Source organism: Nicotiana sylvestris, chromosome 1 (assembly GCF_000393655.2).
Source record: "Nicotiana sylvestris chromosome 1, ASM39365v2, whole genome shotgun sequence".
Classification (NCBI taxonomy): Eukaryota; Viridiplantae; Streptophyta; class Magnoliopsida; order Solanales; family Solanaceae; genus Nicotiana; species Nicotiana sylvestris.
Genome location: NC_091057.1, coordinates 134,773,354 through 134,788,600, shown reverse-complemented (window position 1 = coordinate 134,788,600; position 15,247 = coordinate 134,773,354). Strand labels below are relative to the sequence as shown.

Sequence of the window (15,247 nt, the reverse complement as noted above, 5' to 3'; positions counted from 1 at the left end):
TCCTCCTTCATTTTCTTTTTTCTTCTTCTACAACGATGACTTCAACATTGTTCTCTTTGATTAATGAAGCTAAATCAAATATACTGAGGATATTACTCTCGTTGGCATGGAGGATGACTTCAACGACATAAGAGATCAACTCATTGGGCAAGCACGGGAGCTCTTGCTAGATAAATTTTTAGCAATATAATCCATCAGTATTATTTCGTTTTGATGTTTCTTCATGGGTTACTATTTCTCAAGAATATGATGCAAGAGAAATTCTTATAAATGTTTTAAGCTTTGGTACTTCTGATGTGACAGCAGTATATCATGACAAGAGCTATGACCAATTATTAGAGCAGTTATATAGAAAATTAAAAGGCAAAAGATATTTGATAGTTATGGATGTTACAAAGACAAAAACTTCAACGTATAAACTTCAGCTCTAGAGCTGAACTTCAGGCCCGGCTACTAGAATGTGAAGTTTTGCGTGATTGTCTTTGCTACTTCAGCCTCGTGTGCTAAAGTTATGCGAAAAAGCGGGTACGAATGCAAATTTTTTTGCAAAGCGGGCACAATTTAAAATGTGACACAAAAAGCGGGTATAGATGCAAATGCCCCGGCTATATATTAGAAGGGAGAAAGGTGAGCCCAAACATCATCGGATGTGTCTCGGCCCAAATGGGTAACGTGAGGCCCAAGTAGTGTAACAAAAAAAAGTTTTGATTATTTTATATGTCCAATAACAAAAAAGAAAATGTCAAAGGAACCAATGAAGTTGAAAGAAAAAAAAAAAGGAATTAACGAAGTTGGACGAATAGGATAATAGCAACGGAGTAAAGAAATAGAAACAGTTGCTTATCAACCACTTCCCTTTTAGGCCTTACGAAACCGAACCAAACAGGTTTTAATACTCTTTCTTGTGTTTTCAAATCAAAAGAGCACCTTCTAGTAACGATTAGTCCATTATGGACCACACTCTATTTATGTTTAATATTGAGGAAAGTGTTCCCTTTTCAAGGTATATCCACTGTATCATATAATTCAAGGTATTAAAATACTTCTTCAAATGAAATAATTTGAATTAACAAGGAATAACTATGCCTCTACTGACCAATAGAAATCGGTGTCCGGCCTATTTGGGGAGGTTTTGAGAAGACAGTATAACTAAACCAACAAGCAACCAACGTGTTTTTTTTTTTACGTAGGGCAGTCTGGTACATAAAGTATTCCGTATTCACACAAGATTATTTAAGGAAGAATCGCACTCCAAAGGGTGTGATATAACTATTTCACTCAAAAGATATCAAAACCTTTTTGAACAAATCAATCAAAGAAGATGAAGGGGTAAAATCTTAGTCAGGCATAATAAATTCCAAATCAAAGAGCTAATAGTATGAATTGTATATAGGACGAAGAAGATGTAAACGATCTTATTGAAATTCAACATTGACCCCCATCGATCGATGGGAGAGATAGTTTTACATGTTCTTCTGTAGATTACTTCTTTCTTATCAAGATTACAAGAAGAGAGCTTGGGAGAGAGAAAAGTGGGGGGAGCCTCTCTCTTTAATCGAAGGTTTTCCCCTACTATATATAGCCATGGCACCTTTGCCATTTACTTGATCTAACGCTCTCTCACCTCCGGTGTGTCTTGGTCGTCCTTTTAGGCATTGCTCTTTCCGACTCGATGGGTGTCGGGAAAGGGACGTAGAGTGGGTTGTGTTATCTTTCACTGCCCGGTCATTTAGGCGGGACGTTAGTCAGTTCGACCGTGACGGTCAAATTTTGACCAATACAGTTAGTCACTCCGTTTGTCGGGGTTGTCCTCTATCGGGCTCGGCAGACGGATCATGATTGCTATGAATTCGAGCGAAATCTGACTTCTCGTTCCTTAGTAACATTACTCGAGTTTTACGTGAGATGGTGGCATTCTTTCGATACCCGCGAACTGTTGCGGCCATTTCGGAACCGAAACGTTCTGGCATCGAACCGCTATTTCGTGGTTACCGCCATTATGACACACATTCCTGGGGAACTGAAATGTTTCGTGCCCTATCAAATTCGATTAGCGACTCTTAGGTTTCGTGCTCGAGGGATTTATGGCTCTTATAAATAGAGGGAATTTATCATTCGATTGACATACTCTTTTGCCTTTTACTCTAGAGTATTCTGCAGGTATACTTTCTTTGTGACACTCCAAGTTTTCGTTTGCCCTTAATTAACTGAAAATCTCCATCCTTTCTTTCCGATGTCTTTTTGCCGCATTTTCTGGACAAAATGGCTGATGATTCCTCTCGCACCGATCTCCCTGCCACAATTCCGGCACCGGAAAGTGCTGCTCAGGCCACCGGAGGGGTAGATGCAGTGGAAGACAAGGAGGTCCCGTCGATAGTTGAGATTTTGCCTCGCCCTGGGAGAGAACTGACCAACTTCAGCAGTCGCGCCGGGGTGGAGCCGGAGCCTATCCCTTCTGTTCTAAGAGAAGCAGACATTGCAGAGTTGAAAACCAGGTGGGGGATCCCCGGCTACGTCGACATGCGACCGGCGGTAGGAACCGACATTGTTCATTTTGACCATCCTGGGTACTGTGTATTTTACGCCTACCCCTTCCTTATTGGATACACATTTCCTCTCCCTCTCCTAGTGGTAGACTTCTGTCATTTTTATGACGTATGCCCCGCCCAACTTTCGTCGTACCTGTACAAGTTGTTCCTTATGTTGCTCAAATTTGTGGAACTCGCCAGTTGTGAGATCACTTTGGACCATCTACTCAGTATCTTCGCCCCTCAACTCATCCGCGGCACGATGCTTCACATGCATCCTCGGGGGTCGAAAAGTCTGGTGGTGAAAATGGACGATAGGACTAACCGTCGTTTTTATGAGAAGTACTTCTATGTGCGGACTGAACACATTGTGGCGGATCCGACGGGGTTTCCTAAGAAACGGAACTTTGCACGTAAGTCTCATGTTTTTAGCCGGAGGTATATCCGACCATTTTCCGTTACAGCACTAAACCCTATTTTGTTTTTGCAGCTGAGAAATTGCTCCCTCCGCCTGTCAAAAATATCCGTGAGTGGATGAGTGTTATTCTCCCTCATACGGAGGGGGTCCGCACGTAGGCGACTTTCTATGACAAGAACGGGCGCAAGCCTCTTTTTGGTAAGATGTAGTTTCTATTCGCTTCTATTTTCCTTTGTATTTAATTCCTCACGTGTTGTTCATTGATGTCAGGGAGGGTGCGGAGAGTGAGGGATTCTCTGTTAGCTTTCCGGCAGCCAGCTTCCTCTGCTCACCCTATCGCGGTACCCACTGCCCGACCTTCATCAAGGGTCTCTTTAGTTGAGTCCGCGGTCGTGGTTACTCCTGCGAGGGTCGCTTCTCAGGCCGAAATTCCGACCCGTATCACTCACCCAATGGGTGAATCCGTCTACTGGGGAAGAAGAGAGGCCATCGAAGTAACAACGAGTGGAGTTTGAGATCGTGCCCCCAACAGTGATTCAAATAGACGAATCTCCTACGACGGGATCTAGAGAGGGGGTTGTCGTGGCTCCCCCCGTAGGGACGGAACCAGTCGTTGTCTCGGCTCAAGCAGAGATTCCTACCATTGTCGGTGGTCAGCAACCTATCATGGCAGAAGGTTAGACTTCTGGGGTCGCCGTTGTAGTTTCGAACGTACTCTCATCCTCTGCAGTTGGTCGTGTTTCCTCTTCAGCTGCTGAAAGAGGAAAAGGCGTGGTGGTCGATGATTACGAATTCGAATCAGACCTCGACCCTGATGATGTCAGGATGTTTGAGGAGGGCCTTACTCACTTGGTGGTTCGTGCAAGAGGCTCGACCCGTATCCTTGAGATCCCTTCGGATGTCAATCTCTTGGTGGACATGGAGGATCTGGTGCCACAGTTCAGCATGATATGCTTCGTAGTCAAGAATGCGGCCCTTCGGTCCGTTCCTGATGTTGATTTAATGGATGAGGTGGCTGCTATGGGCTTAAGGGTTATTACGTTTACTTTCGTTTTCCCTCGCCTTTCTTGGTGATACGATTCTAATCCGTCTTTACATTTTTTAGATGTATCTGGTGGAAATGGAAAGCATTCGCAGGGCCAATTTCGGGCCAAGATTTTCTAGAAGATGTTAGAGAAATATTGTCGCTACCACAACAAGTGTCGCGAGATGCATGAGCGGCTGAAGGCAAACCCCGGTAATCAGGCTCTTGGTGAGGAGTTGGAGAAAATGGACCAGGAATTGATGCAAGCTATCCACAACAGGAGTGTGCTTGAGGAGCAACTTCGAATAAAGGACGAGCAGCTCGAGTTGGGCAAGGGGGTCGTCATAGAGTGCGAGCATCTGCAGGAGAAATTGAGGTCAATGCAGTCGGAGATGGATCAGAATTTGATCAAGGTCGAGTTGTTGAGTGCGGAATGGATGGGGAAATTGACTGAGCTGGAGAACAAGGTTGTTGGGTTGGAGAGCATCGAGAGTGCTTGGTCTGCGGCTTCGACGAGGGAAGCGGCCCTGGAGAACACTATCCACGTCCTCCAGTCCGAGCAGGAGTCGGAGAGAGCGACGACTACCCTTATGGAGGCAAGGCTTGAGGAGCGCATTAGCGGGATTGATCAAGAGGCATCGGTTCTGGGAGACCGGGTCACAGCACTAGAGGCAGAAAATAGGAGACTGTTGGCTTAGATTGAATCTTCCTCCACCGTCGTTCCCCACCACATGCACGAGCTTTGGGTTTATGCCAAAGCCCAGCGGGATATATACAAGAGTTTGTGGGAGGCGGGCACTGTGACTGAGGCTGCATATGAAGAGGCGCGAGTGAAAGCGCGGGAGGCTCGCATCAATTGCGGGTATGATGTTGCGACAGCAGAAGCTAATGGGGGCACAGACGCCGAAGGAGAGCTTCCCGAAGATGGCAGTGGAGAGGGTGGCTATGATGAGGCAGAGTAGAGGGATAGTGATATTGATCTGTTTTCCGTTTGTTGTTTTATTCCCAAATTTTCGTTCGAAGTCGATTGTCGTTGTTCCTTTTTTCTTTTTTCCCTTTGTTGTAGTTTGTTTTTTTTAGATTATTGACTTGGGTCTTATGTAACCCGCGACCATTTGCACGGAGACTTTGTATAAAGGAGATTTTTTTGTTGTTATTTGTCTTGTATTCTACTCTTGCTTTCGTTTCGCGTGATTTCGATGCGAGATAGATTCCCTCACGACGAGTCCCAGTTTTTGCACTTTCTGATGATTCTTGGCCTTAGGAATATTTCGCACTTTCTCATTGGCGATGGCTTATGGCCTTAACTCTCCTCTTGGGCGAAGGTCATTGGCCTTAAAGGGTGTTATTTCGAACTTATCGAAATAGTAACCCGTCGTCGTTCGATCGAGGTTGCACTTCCTTCTTGGGTGAAGGCCCTTGACCTTAAAGGGTATCATTTCGAACTAATCGAAATATTAACCCGTCATCGTTCGATTGAGTCGAACTTCTTCTTTTTGGCGAAGGCCATTGGCGTTAAAGGATGTTATTTTAAACTTATCAAAATAGTAACTCGTCGTCATCCGATCGAGGTCGAACTCTTTTTTTTGGAGAAGGCCCTTGGCCTTAAAGGGTGTTATTTCGAACTTATCAAAATAGTAACTTGTCGTCGTTCGATCGAGGTCGAACTCTTATTTTTTGGCAAAGGCCCTTGGCCTTAAAGGGTGTTATTTCGAACTTATCAAAATAGTAACCCGTCGTCATTCGATTGAGGTCGAACTCCTCTTTTTTGGCGAAGGCCCTTGGCATTAAAGGGTGTTATTTCGAACTTATCAAAATAGTAAACCGTTGTCATTCGATCGAGGTCGAACTCTTCTTTTTTAGCTAAGGCCCTTGGCCTTAAAGGTTGTTATTTCGAACTTATCGAAATAGTAACTCGTCGCCGTTCGATCGAGGTCAAACTCTTCTTTTTTGGCGTTTTGAACTTATCGAAATAGTAACTCGTTGTCGTTTGATCGAGGTCGAACTCTTATTTTTTGGCAAAGGCCCTTAACCTTAAAGGGTGTTATTTCGAACTTATCAAAATAGTAATCCGTCGCCGTTCGATCGAGGTCGAATCTTCTTTTTTGGCGAAGGCCCTTGGCCTTAAAGGGTGTTATTTCGAACTTATCAAAATAGTAACCCATCATCGTTCAATTGAGATCTAACTCTTCTTTTTTGGTGAAGGCCCTTGGCCATTCCAAACTTATCGAAATAGTAACCCGTCGTCATTCGATCGAGGACGAACTCTTCTTTTTTGGCGAAGGCCCTTGGCCTTTTCGAATTTATCAACATAGTAAACCGTTGTCGTTCGATCGAGGTCGAACTCCTCTTTTTTGGTGAAGGCCCTTGGCCTTAAAGGGTGTTATTTCGAACTTATCGAAATAGTAACCCGTTGTCGTTCGATCGAGGTAGAACTCTTCTTTTTTGGCAAAGGCCCTTGGCCTTAAGGGTGTTATTTCGAACTTATCAAAATAGTAACTTGTCGTCGTTCGATCGAGGTCACACTTTTCTTTTTCGATGAAGGCCCTTGGCCTTAAAGGATGTTATTTTGAACTTATCGAAATAGTAACCCGTTGTCGTGCGATCGAGGTCGAACTCTTCTTTTTTGGCGAAGGCCCTTGGCCTTAAAGAGTATTATTTCGAACTTATTGAAATAGTAACCCGTCGTCGTTCGATCGAGTTTGAACTCTTCTTTTTCGGCGAAGGCCCTTGGTTTTAAAGGGTGTTATTCCGAATTTATTGAAATAGTAACCTGTCGTCGTTCGATCGAGGTCGAACTCTTCTTTTTCGGCGAAGTCCCTTGGCCTTAAAGGGTGTTATTTCGAACTTATCGAAATAGTTACTCGTCGTCGTTCGATCGAGGCCAAACTTTTATTTTTTTGGTGAAGGCCCTTGGCCTTAAAGGGTGTTATTTCGAACTTATCAAAATAATAACCCGTCGTCGTTCGATCGAGGTCAAACTCTTCTTTTTTGGCGAAGGACCTTGCCCTTAAAGGGTGTTATTTCTAGCTTATCGAAATAGTAACCCATCCTCGTTCGATCAAGGTCGAACTCTTCTTTTTTGGCGAAAGCCCTTGGCCTTAAAGGGAATTATTTCGAACTTATCGAAATAGTAACCTGTCGTCGTTCGATCGAGGTTGAACTCTTCTTTTTTTGGCGAAGGTCCTTGGCCTTAAAGGGTGTTATTTCGAACTTATCAAAATAGTAACCCGTCATCGTTCAATTAAGGTCGAACTCTTCTTTTTTGGCGAAGGCCTTTGGCCTTAAAGGGTGTTATTTCGAACTTATCGAAATAGTAACCCGGAGTCAGTCCCAGTTTTCGGAGTGCCAAACATTTTCTGGGAGAGTCCCAGTTCGTTTGACATTGCTTGCATCAGGGGTTGCAACGTTGGAGAATAGAAAACGTCGCTATTTCGCTTAGGTTCGTTCTGCGCACACATTGTAGTTTCCTTGTCTGACTTCTGCCTTCCGGCTTGGAGGTGTCACCAGCGGGCGGTGTTTTGGTTGTTTCGTAGTAGTTTTTCGTTCTTTTATTGAGATGCTTCTTTACTCGCTAGTCCACGCGGCTTTTGTGTTCCTTCTTGAGCAAAGAGCAGAAGGTGAGTTAAAATGATACTTTCCTTGCCCCTACCCGGTGGTCCAATGGGGGAGAACAGGTTGGTAATGCTGTTCGTCTTGTTTGGCATTTCGATGGTTGATGGGGCGAAGATTTCTAAGTTTGTCGATTCTACTCGGCTCTCCTCCCTCTACCGTGCTGTGCTTTTGTCTCGCATGGGTTGGGTTTTTCCTTCGCACTCTTTTTGGTGGGTGATCGTATTTCTTGTCTTTGATCTGGGAGAGACTAGGAAATTTCACTAAGAAATCCCCACAGACAGTGCCAAATTGTTTAACTCAAAAGATATCGAAACCTTTTTGAACAAATCAATCAAAGAAGATGAAGGGGTAAATCTTAGTCAGGCATAATAAATTCCAGATCAAAGGGCTAATAGTATGAATTGTATATAGGACGAAGAAGATATAAACGATCTTATTGAAATTCAATATTGACCCCCATCGATCGATGGGAGAGATAGCTTTACATGTTCTTCTGTAGATTACTTCTTTCCTATCAAGATGACAAGAAGAGAGCTTGGGAGAGAGAAAAGTGGAGGGAACCTCTCTCTTTAATCGAAGGTTTTCCCCTACTATATATAGCCATGGCACCTTGGCCATTTACTTGGCCTGACGCTCTCTCGCCTCCAGTGTGTCTTGGTCGTCCTTTTAGGCATTGCTCTTTCCGACTCGATGGGTGTCGGGAAAGGGACGTAGAATGGGTTGTGTTATCTTTCACTGCCCGGTCACTTAGGTGGGACGTTGGTCAGTTTGACCGTGACGGTCAGATTTTGACCAATGTACAATAACCAGTCTATCTTAATGCAAACATTAGTGGTTGTTTCTACGGCTTGAACTTGTAACATGTAAGTTATGCGAAGATAACTAATTTACCGTTGCTCCAATATTTCTCTATTAATCAATGTGTTTTTTATATAAGAAAAAATATTCAAGTTAAGTGTTTTCTTCTCCTTTATTTAGGGTACGCTCATTCTAGAAATCCTAAATCTGCTTCTATAATAGGCTCCTCGGGTTAGATAAACTCAAGAGTTTAATAGCGTGTTTGGCCAAGTTTCTAAAATCAGCTTATTTTGAGAAGTGTTTTTCTCAAAAATATCTTTTTAAAAAGTGTTTATGCTGAGAAGCAGTTTGTGTTTGGCTAATTAATTTAAAAAGCACCTTTGAGCAGTAATTAATGTTTGGCCAAACTTTTGAAAACTGCTTTTAAGTATATTTTTCTCAAAAATGCTTCTCAGAAAAGTGTTTTTGAAGAGAAACTACTTTTTTCTACTTCTCAAAAACTGCTTCTGCTTCTTCTCAAAAGCATTTTTTTTCCTTCCAAAAGCTTGGTCTAATACCTCAATTTTTGACCAAAAATACTTTTGACAACAAAAAAAAACACTTTTGGTCCAAAAAAAACTTGCCAAACAGGCTATAAATGAATGAGTTGAGGTTAAAGTTCAATAAGTAAAAAATAAATAAAACCGTTAAACTAAAAGTGTTGATCGTGACTTACGAATGGAGTAATGGACCTAACCTGGCAGTTGTTGAGTGGGACCGAAATTACGTTAACTCACACTCGCTTAGCTCATTTGAAATAGATTAATCCACTATGAATGAACCTATATTTGTTTATATCACTCACCCAAGGCCGTTAAATTAAATTTAGATGGCATAAGTGATATAATTTACACATACTATACATTTTATGATATATACAGGTAAACTTTTACCATTTAAGTATGTTCTGGACGAGTAAAATCCTAATCTATTTTCTGAATCAATCAGTTTTGGTGCTTCTAAATTAAATTTATTAATTCAACATTCACTGTATATCAAGAAGTTAAAAGGACATGAAAGGCGAAGACGTCATTGATCACGTGAAGTTCAATATGGAATGATGTGGAAAGTTGATAACCAAATACTACTTTTTAGCAACTTGGCTAAATTTTTATTGGAAACAGAAACAAGAAAAGGTTAGCAAATTTAGCGAATGTAAGGAATAAAAAAGAAAGAGCTCTTCGCATTAAATGACATTTGCTCGCCTCCTTCATAAGACCGCCCCCTCCTCCACCACACAACAGGAATTTCTTCCCTAGTTTTATTTTATTTGTGTAACCTGTGATTCCCTGTTCTTTACGCTTGCGTTCTGAAATTTTTGTTGATAGTTACGTATTCCCCATTATTATTGTCATTTTTATAAACTATTATTCACAGAAAATAAAAGACATTCCCCTCTTCATTTCTAGCTCCATCTCTGCCACATGCTATGTCGCGCTTGTACATATAGTTTGGTTTCATTTTTGTCAACAAAAAAATCAGTGTGCTGGTATTTCATAGTCCTCGCCATTATTTTATCTGCTGAAACAAGAATCTGTATGGTCAAGAAATGTATAGTATTTTGAGTTTCAATCTATATGAGGTAGTTTAATTTGATACGAATTTAAAAAAAAATCTTTTAAAATTTGTAATTTTAAAAGCTTAAGTTGAAAAATCTTTGAAGGTCTATAACATTAATATGAGTATAAATATTTCTCATTAAGGATAATATGGGTGTTACTATTGGTTGTTACTTGTTGCTTTATCTTGACTGTTTCTTGAGCCGATGGACCACTGGAAACAACCTCTATAAGATAAGGATAAGATTTACGTACACACTAACTTTTCGAAATACAGTACCATTTATAAAAAGTATAAAATTGAATTATTTTCAACTATAATTTTTTTTTCTTTCTGACGCACTAATAAAAAAGTATGTCAAATGGGAGAAGTATACTGGAATAACTGGTGGGGCCTGGAACTTGCAGAGTTGCAATTTTCAGGTCACATCATTTTGATATGTTGCTAGTTGTGGGCCTTATTAATCATCACTCATCAATTAGACGTTTTCTTGGCCGCGGGGGCGGGGGCTCTACACAGAAGTGGTAGTATCTAACTAAATTACTCTTATGGTTATAAATAAGATTTTATTTATGGTGAATATCAATATTTAGAGAGATTTTGGGTTTGTTACTTGATGACTAAGTCACTCTTCCCCTATAAATAAAGGGGTTCTATTCCATTGTAATTCATCCCAAAATCAATAAGAGTTCTCTCTCCCTACTTTTCTCTACAATACTCTTCTTCTTCTTTTATTGTTTCATAACACGTTATCAGCACGAGACTCTAACCAATTGAGTAGAAGCTAAGATGTATTGTCTTCATATGATCTTGTTAGAATCGTCAGTTCAATATCTTCACATAGAGATATTACATCTCTATCAAGAATGATGATTTCAAGATGCAATATATTCATTCAAGTTAATATGGCTGATTTGTTTATCATGTCTCTACCAAAGATCGTTTGAAGATGATGTATTGGAATGCAAATGCTTAAAGATGTGAATTAATGCTCTCATCAGGGGGAGTTAATACACGTTGTACTCTTTTTCCCTTACAAGGTTTTGTCCCACTGGGTTTTCCTTGCAAGGTTTTTAACGAGGCAACCAAAAGGCGTATAGTTAGATATGTGTACTTTTTTTCCTTCTCTAGAATTTTTTTCTCATTGGGTTTTATTTTAGTTAAGGTTTTAACGAGGCACATTATCTCTTGAATAGACATTCAAGAGGGAGTGTTATAAATAAGATTTTATTTATGGTGAATGTCTATATTTAGAGAGATTTTAAAGTTTGTTACTTGATGGTTAAGTCGCTCTTCCCCTATAAATAAAGCAGGGGTGGGCATAAAATCCGAAAAATCAAATTCCGAACCGAACCAAATTAATTTGGTATTTCGGTTTCGATTTTTTCGGTATTTCGGTCTAATTCGGTACTTTAATTTCGGTATTTCGGTTTTCGGTTTTATAATTGAACTATTTCGGTAAACCGAAATACCGAAATTTGGTAATATATCATACAACCCAAATCCCCAAACCCAATTACCTATTTTATAAGCCCACGCGGCCACAGCCCACACGCCCACACCCAGGCCCAGCTGCGTCCCACTCCCACCCAGGACCATCTCCCCCAACTCCCAACCCAAGCCCAATCCCAATCAAATAATCGATTAGACTTAGACGATTACCCAACAGTCCAACACTCAGAGTCTCAGACTCAGTTAATACACTAGGGCTGGGAGATATCATCGAGAATTCGAGTTCGAGATAGGGTATTAGGGTTTGCTTACTGCTTCAGCCTTCGGTGCTTAGGAGATATCATCGAGAACGAGAAGAAGAAGAAGACGAGAATCGACTGCGACTCTAGGATATCAGTCAACGAGTCGAGTTACGACCAGTTGACATTCGAGCTCGAGTCTCATCTCATCTTCACCGGTTAACTTCATTACTTTTGTAAGTTTTGTAAGTCTCATCTCATTCTCATGATCTCATCCCAGTACTCGACTACTCTCTGAGGTTTTTTTTGAGATTTAATTTCTGATTTTCGGTATCAAACTATTTTAGGGTTATAGGCGGCGATTTCCAGCTTGATTCGATTCCTCAACAAATTCCGGTCAAACGAAGTGTCGAAGACGTTGCTGTCCTGTTCCAATGTTCCGAGCTCGATTCAATTTCAATTTCAAAGGTATGTTTCGCTTTCTTTTAGTTGTATTGCTGATTGAATGAACTGATGTTCCGAGCTTTTCTCTTTAGTAGGAAAATATCATCTGTATCACGTTCATACTCTTTCTTTTGGTTGTATTACCTTGTTTAGGTCTGATTTTTTGAACTTTACCATATCATATGAGCAACTAACAATAGCAGACTGCTCTCTTTGAAAATCATGAAATACAGTATCTTCTAGTATGTTGGCTTCTAGAATTTCAAGAAAAGATTTAGTCACTCTCTTATTCTTTAACCCAGGATCATTTGTTGAACAATAGAGTCATTGAAACCTTCAACTTTTTTTGACTTTGGGCTATGAACTACTTGAACTACTGGGAATTTATGTTTGTATTTGTTTAATTTTGTAAGGTAGCAAGGTACTTAATTTGTTGATTGTTATTGATAGCAAGGTAGTTATTAGTTAATTTGTTGATTGTTAATTTATGTTTATATTTGTTTAATTTTGTATAGATGGAAGATACAAGTAAAGTAAGTGATGTTGGTTCTAGTGAAAGTTTACCTATTACGGTAGATAGTAACACCAACACCATTGATAGTGAAGATTCCAAGAAAAGGAAAGCAATGCAACCTAGGTCTGACGTTTGGAACCATTTTGATAAATTTGAGGTTAATGGGGTTGGGAAAGCACGGTGTCGATATTGTAAACAAGCTTATGCTGCTAATTCATCTAAGAATGGAACAACAGGATTGAAGAATCATTTGCTTAGATGCAAAGAATACCCACTTAAAATTGCAGAAGATAATAGTCAAACAAAGATAAATTTTCAATCTTGCCAAAATGATGAAGGATCAATTTGGAAATTTGATCAAAAAGTGGTTAGGAGGGCCTTAATTGAGATGATAGTTACTGATGAACTACCATTTAGCTTTGTAGAAAATGAAGGCTTTAAAAAGTTTATGAGAAAAACTCAACCACTATTTCGTATTCCTTCTCGTAGAACAATAACAAGGAATTGTTACGGTGAATTGAGGCAAAATCTAAAAAGTTCTTTTAGAGAAGCACAACCAAAAATTTGCCTAACAACAGACACTTGGACTTCATTACAAAGAATAAATTATATGTGTTTGACAACCCACTTCATTGATAGGGATTGGAAGTTGCATAAAAGAATACTTAATTTTTGCCCTATCACTAGTCATAAGGGTAAAGAGATGGCTAAAGCTATTAGGGATTGTTTGCTTGAATGGAAATTAGACAAGGTTTTCACTATTACTGTGGACAATGCTTCTTCAAATGATGTCACTGTCAAAGAATTGTCTAAACAGTTAGATATGTGGAAAACTAATATGATGAGTGGTAAACATCTTCATGTGAGATGCATGGCTCATATACTAAATCTAATTGTGCAAGATGGTTTGAAAGAACTTGATGCTTCTGTGACACGTGTTAGAAATATTGTGAGGTATGTGAGATCTTCGCCTGCAAGGACCTTAAAGTTTAAACAGTGTTGTGCACATGTAAAGGTAGAATGTACCAAAACGTTGTGTTTGGATGTTCCTACCAGGTGGAATTCCACCTATTTGATGTTGGATACAGCTCAACACTTTGAAAAAGCCTTTGACAAGTTGCATCTTTTTTATGATGGATTTTCTGCATATCAATGTTCTTATCTTTGTGAAGATGGTGGTAATGCAGGTCCTCTTGAATCTGATGATTGGGTGAATGTGAGGAATGTGATAGAGTTTCTTGCAAGATTTCACGAGCTAACTAAAAAAGTTTCAGGTTCACGTTATGTCACTTGTAATTCTCATTTTGAGGATGTATCTGAACTTTATTGTCATTTGAAAATGTGTTTAGCTAGAGGATGGCCATTTGAGAAAAATGGCTGAGCAAATGCAAGAAAAGTTCAAGAAGTATTGGGGTGAGCCTGAAAAGATGAATAAAATGATTTTTATTGCTTTCTTCTTGGATCCACGTAACAAATTTGAATATGTTGAGGGAGCACTTGAAGAACTTTTTGGGAAGGAAAAAGGGAAGAAAATAAATGCTGAGGTGTATGCTTATATGAATTCTTTGTTTGGAGAGTATCTAAAAAAGTTTTCAACCGAATCTTGTCCTCAATCTCCATCTAGTTCTACTTCATCTAACAACACATCTAATATACCTAGTGGGAGTGTTATAAGTGCATCAAAAATTAGGACTAAGCTTAGCTTAAAGAAACAAAAGGAAGATAATGGAAGTGGGGGGTGCTAAATCGGAGTTGGATAAATACATTAGTGAAGAACAAGAGCCTTTTAGTGAAGAATTTGATATCTTGAGTTGGTGGAAAACACATGCTCCTAGATTTCCTATTCTTTCGGAGTTGGCTCGTGATGTGTTGGCAATTCCAATTTTTAGTGTGGCGTCAGAATGCGCGTTTAGCACTGGTGGCCGTATTCTTGATTCATTTAGGAGTTCATTGACTACTAAATGTGTGCAAGCTCTTATTTGTGTTCAAGATTGGATTAGAGAAGAGAAGAATCCTATTAGTGTTGAAGAAGACTTGAAGTATCTTGAGGAACTCGAGCTTGGTAAGCTTTAATATTTTGTGTGTATTTTAATTCAAAATAATATATCATGCTTTTTCATTTGTATGACATATTTGGTCGTATTATCTTTAGATATGGAAAATAATGGAAGCACTACTAGCATTGTTTGATGTATAGTTGCAACTTGCATCTTGAGTGGTAAGTTTAATACTCTATTTGTTTGGTGATAATGATATACTTAATAGTTTGTAGTTTTGTTTTATTATCATCAAACTATAATATTCTAACTTATGATTTATATTTTTTTAGGTTCAAGTGCAATCATGCTCCGTGCTACTGCTCAACGCTCCGATATTTGGGAATACTTTGTGGTGAAAGAAGATAACGGAGAAGTTCGCAAAGTAGAGTGCAAACATTGCTCTATCTGTTTTTGTTGCACTATGTTTAACTGTTTAAGACTTTAAGTGTTAAGACTGTTAAGACTTAAGACTTAAGACTGTTGCAGTTGTAGACTTGCAGTTGCAGTTGGCCAGTTCAGTTGCCATGTGTTTAAGTGTTAAGACTGTTTTTGTTGGACTGTGTTTTTATTGCACTGT

General features: G+C 39.8%; 1 long non-coding RNA gene across 1 annotated transcript; it reads left to right on the top strand.

Moving 5' to 3' along the window:
* The first annotated feature begins 14,532 nt into the window (after positions 1-14,532).
* On the top strand, positions 14,533-14,978 carry LOC104215392 (uncharacterized). The gene is made up of 3 exons (XR_011403005.1): positions 14,533-14,693; positions 14,784-14,849; positions 14,961-14,978. It is a non-coding gene; the product is annotated as an uncharacterized lncRNA (long non-coding RNA).
* The last annotated feature ends 269 nt before the right edge of the window (positions 14,979-15,247 follow it).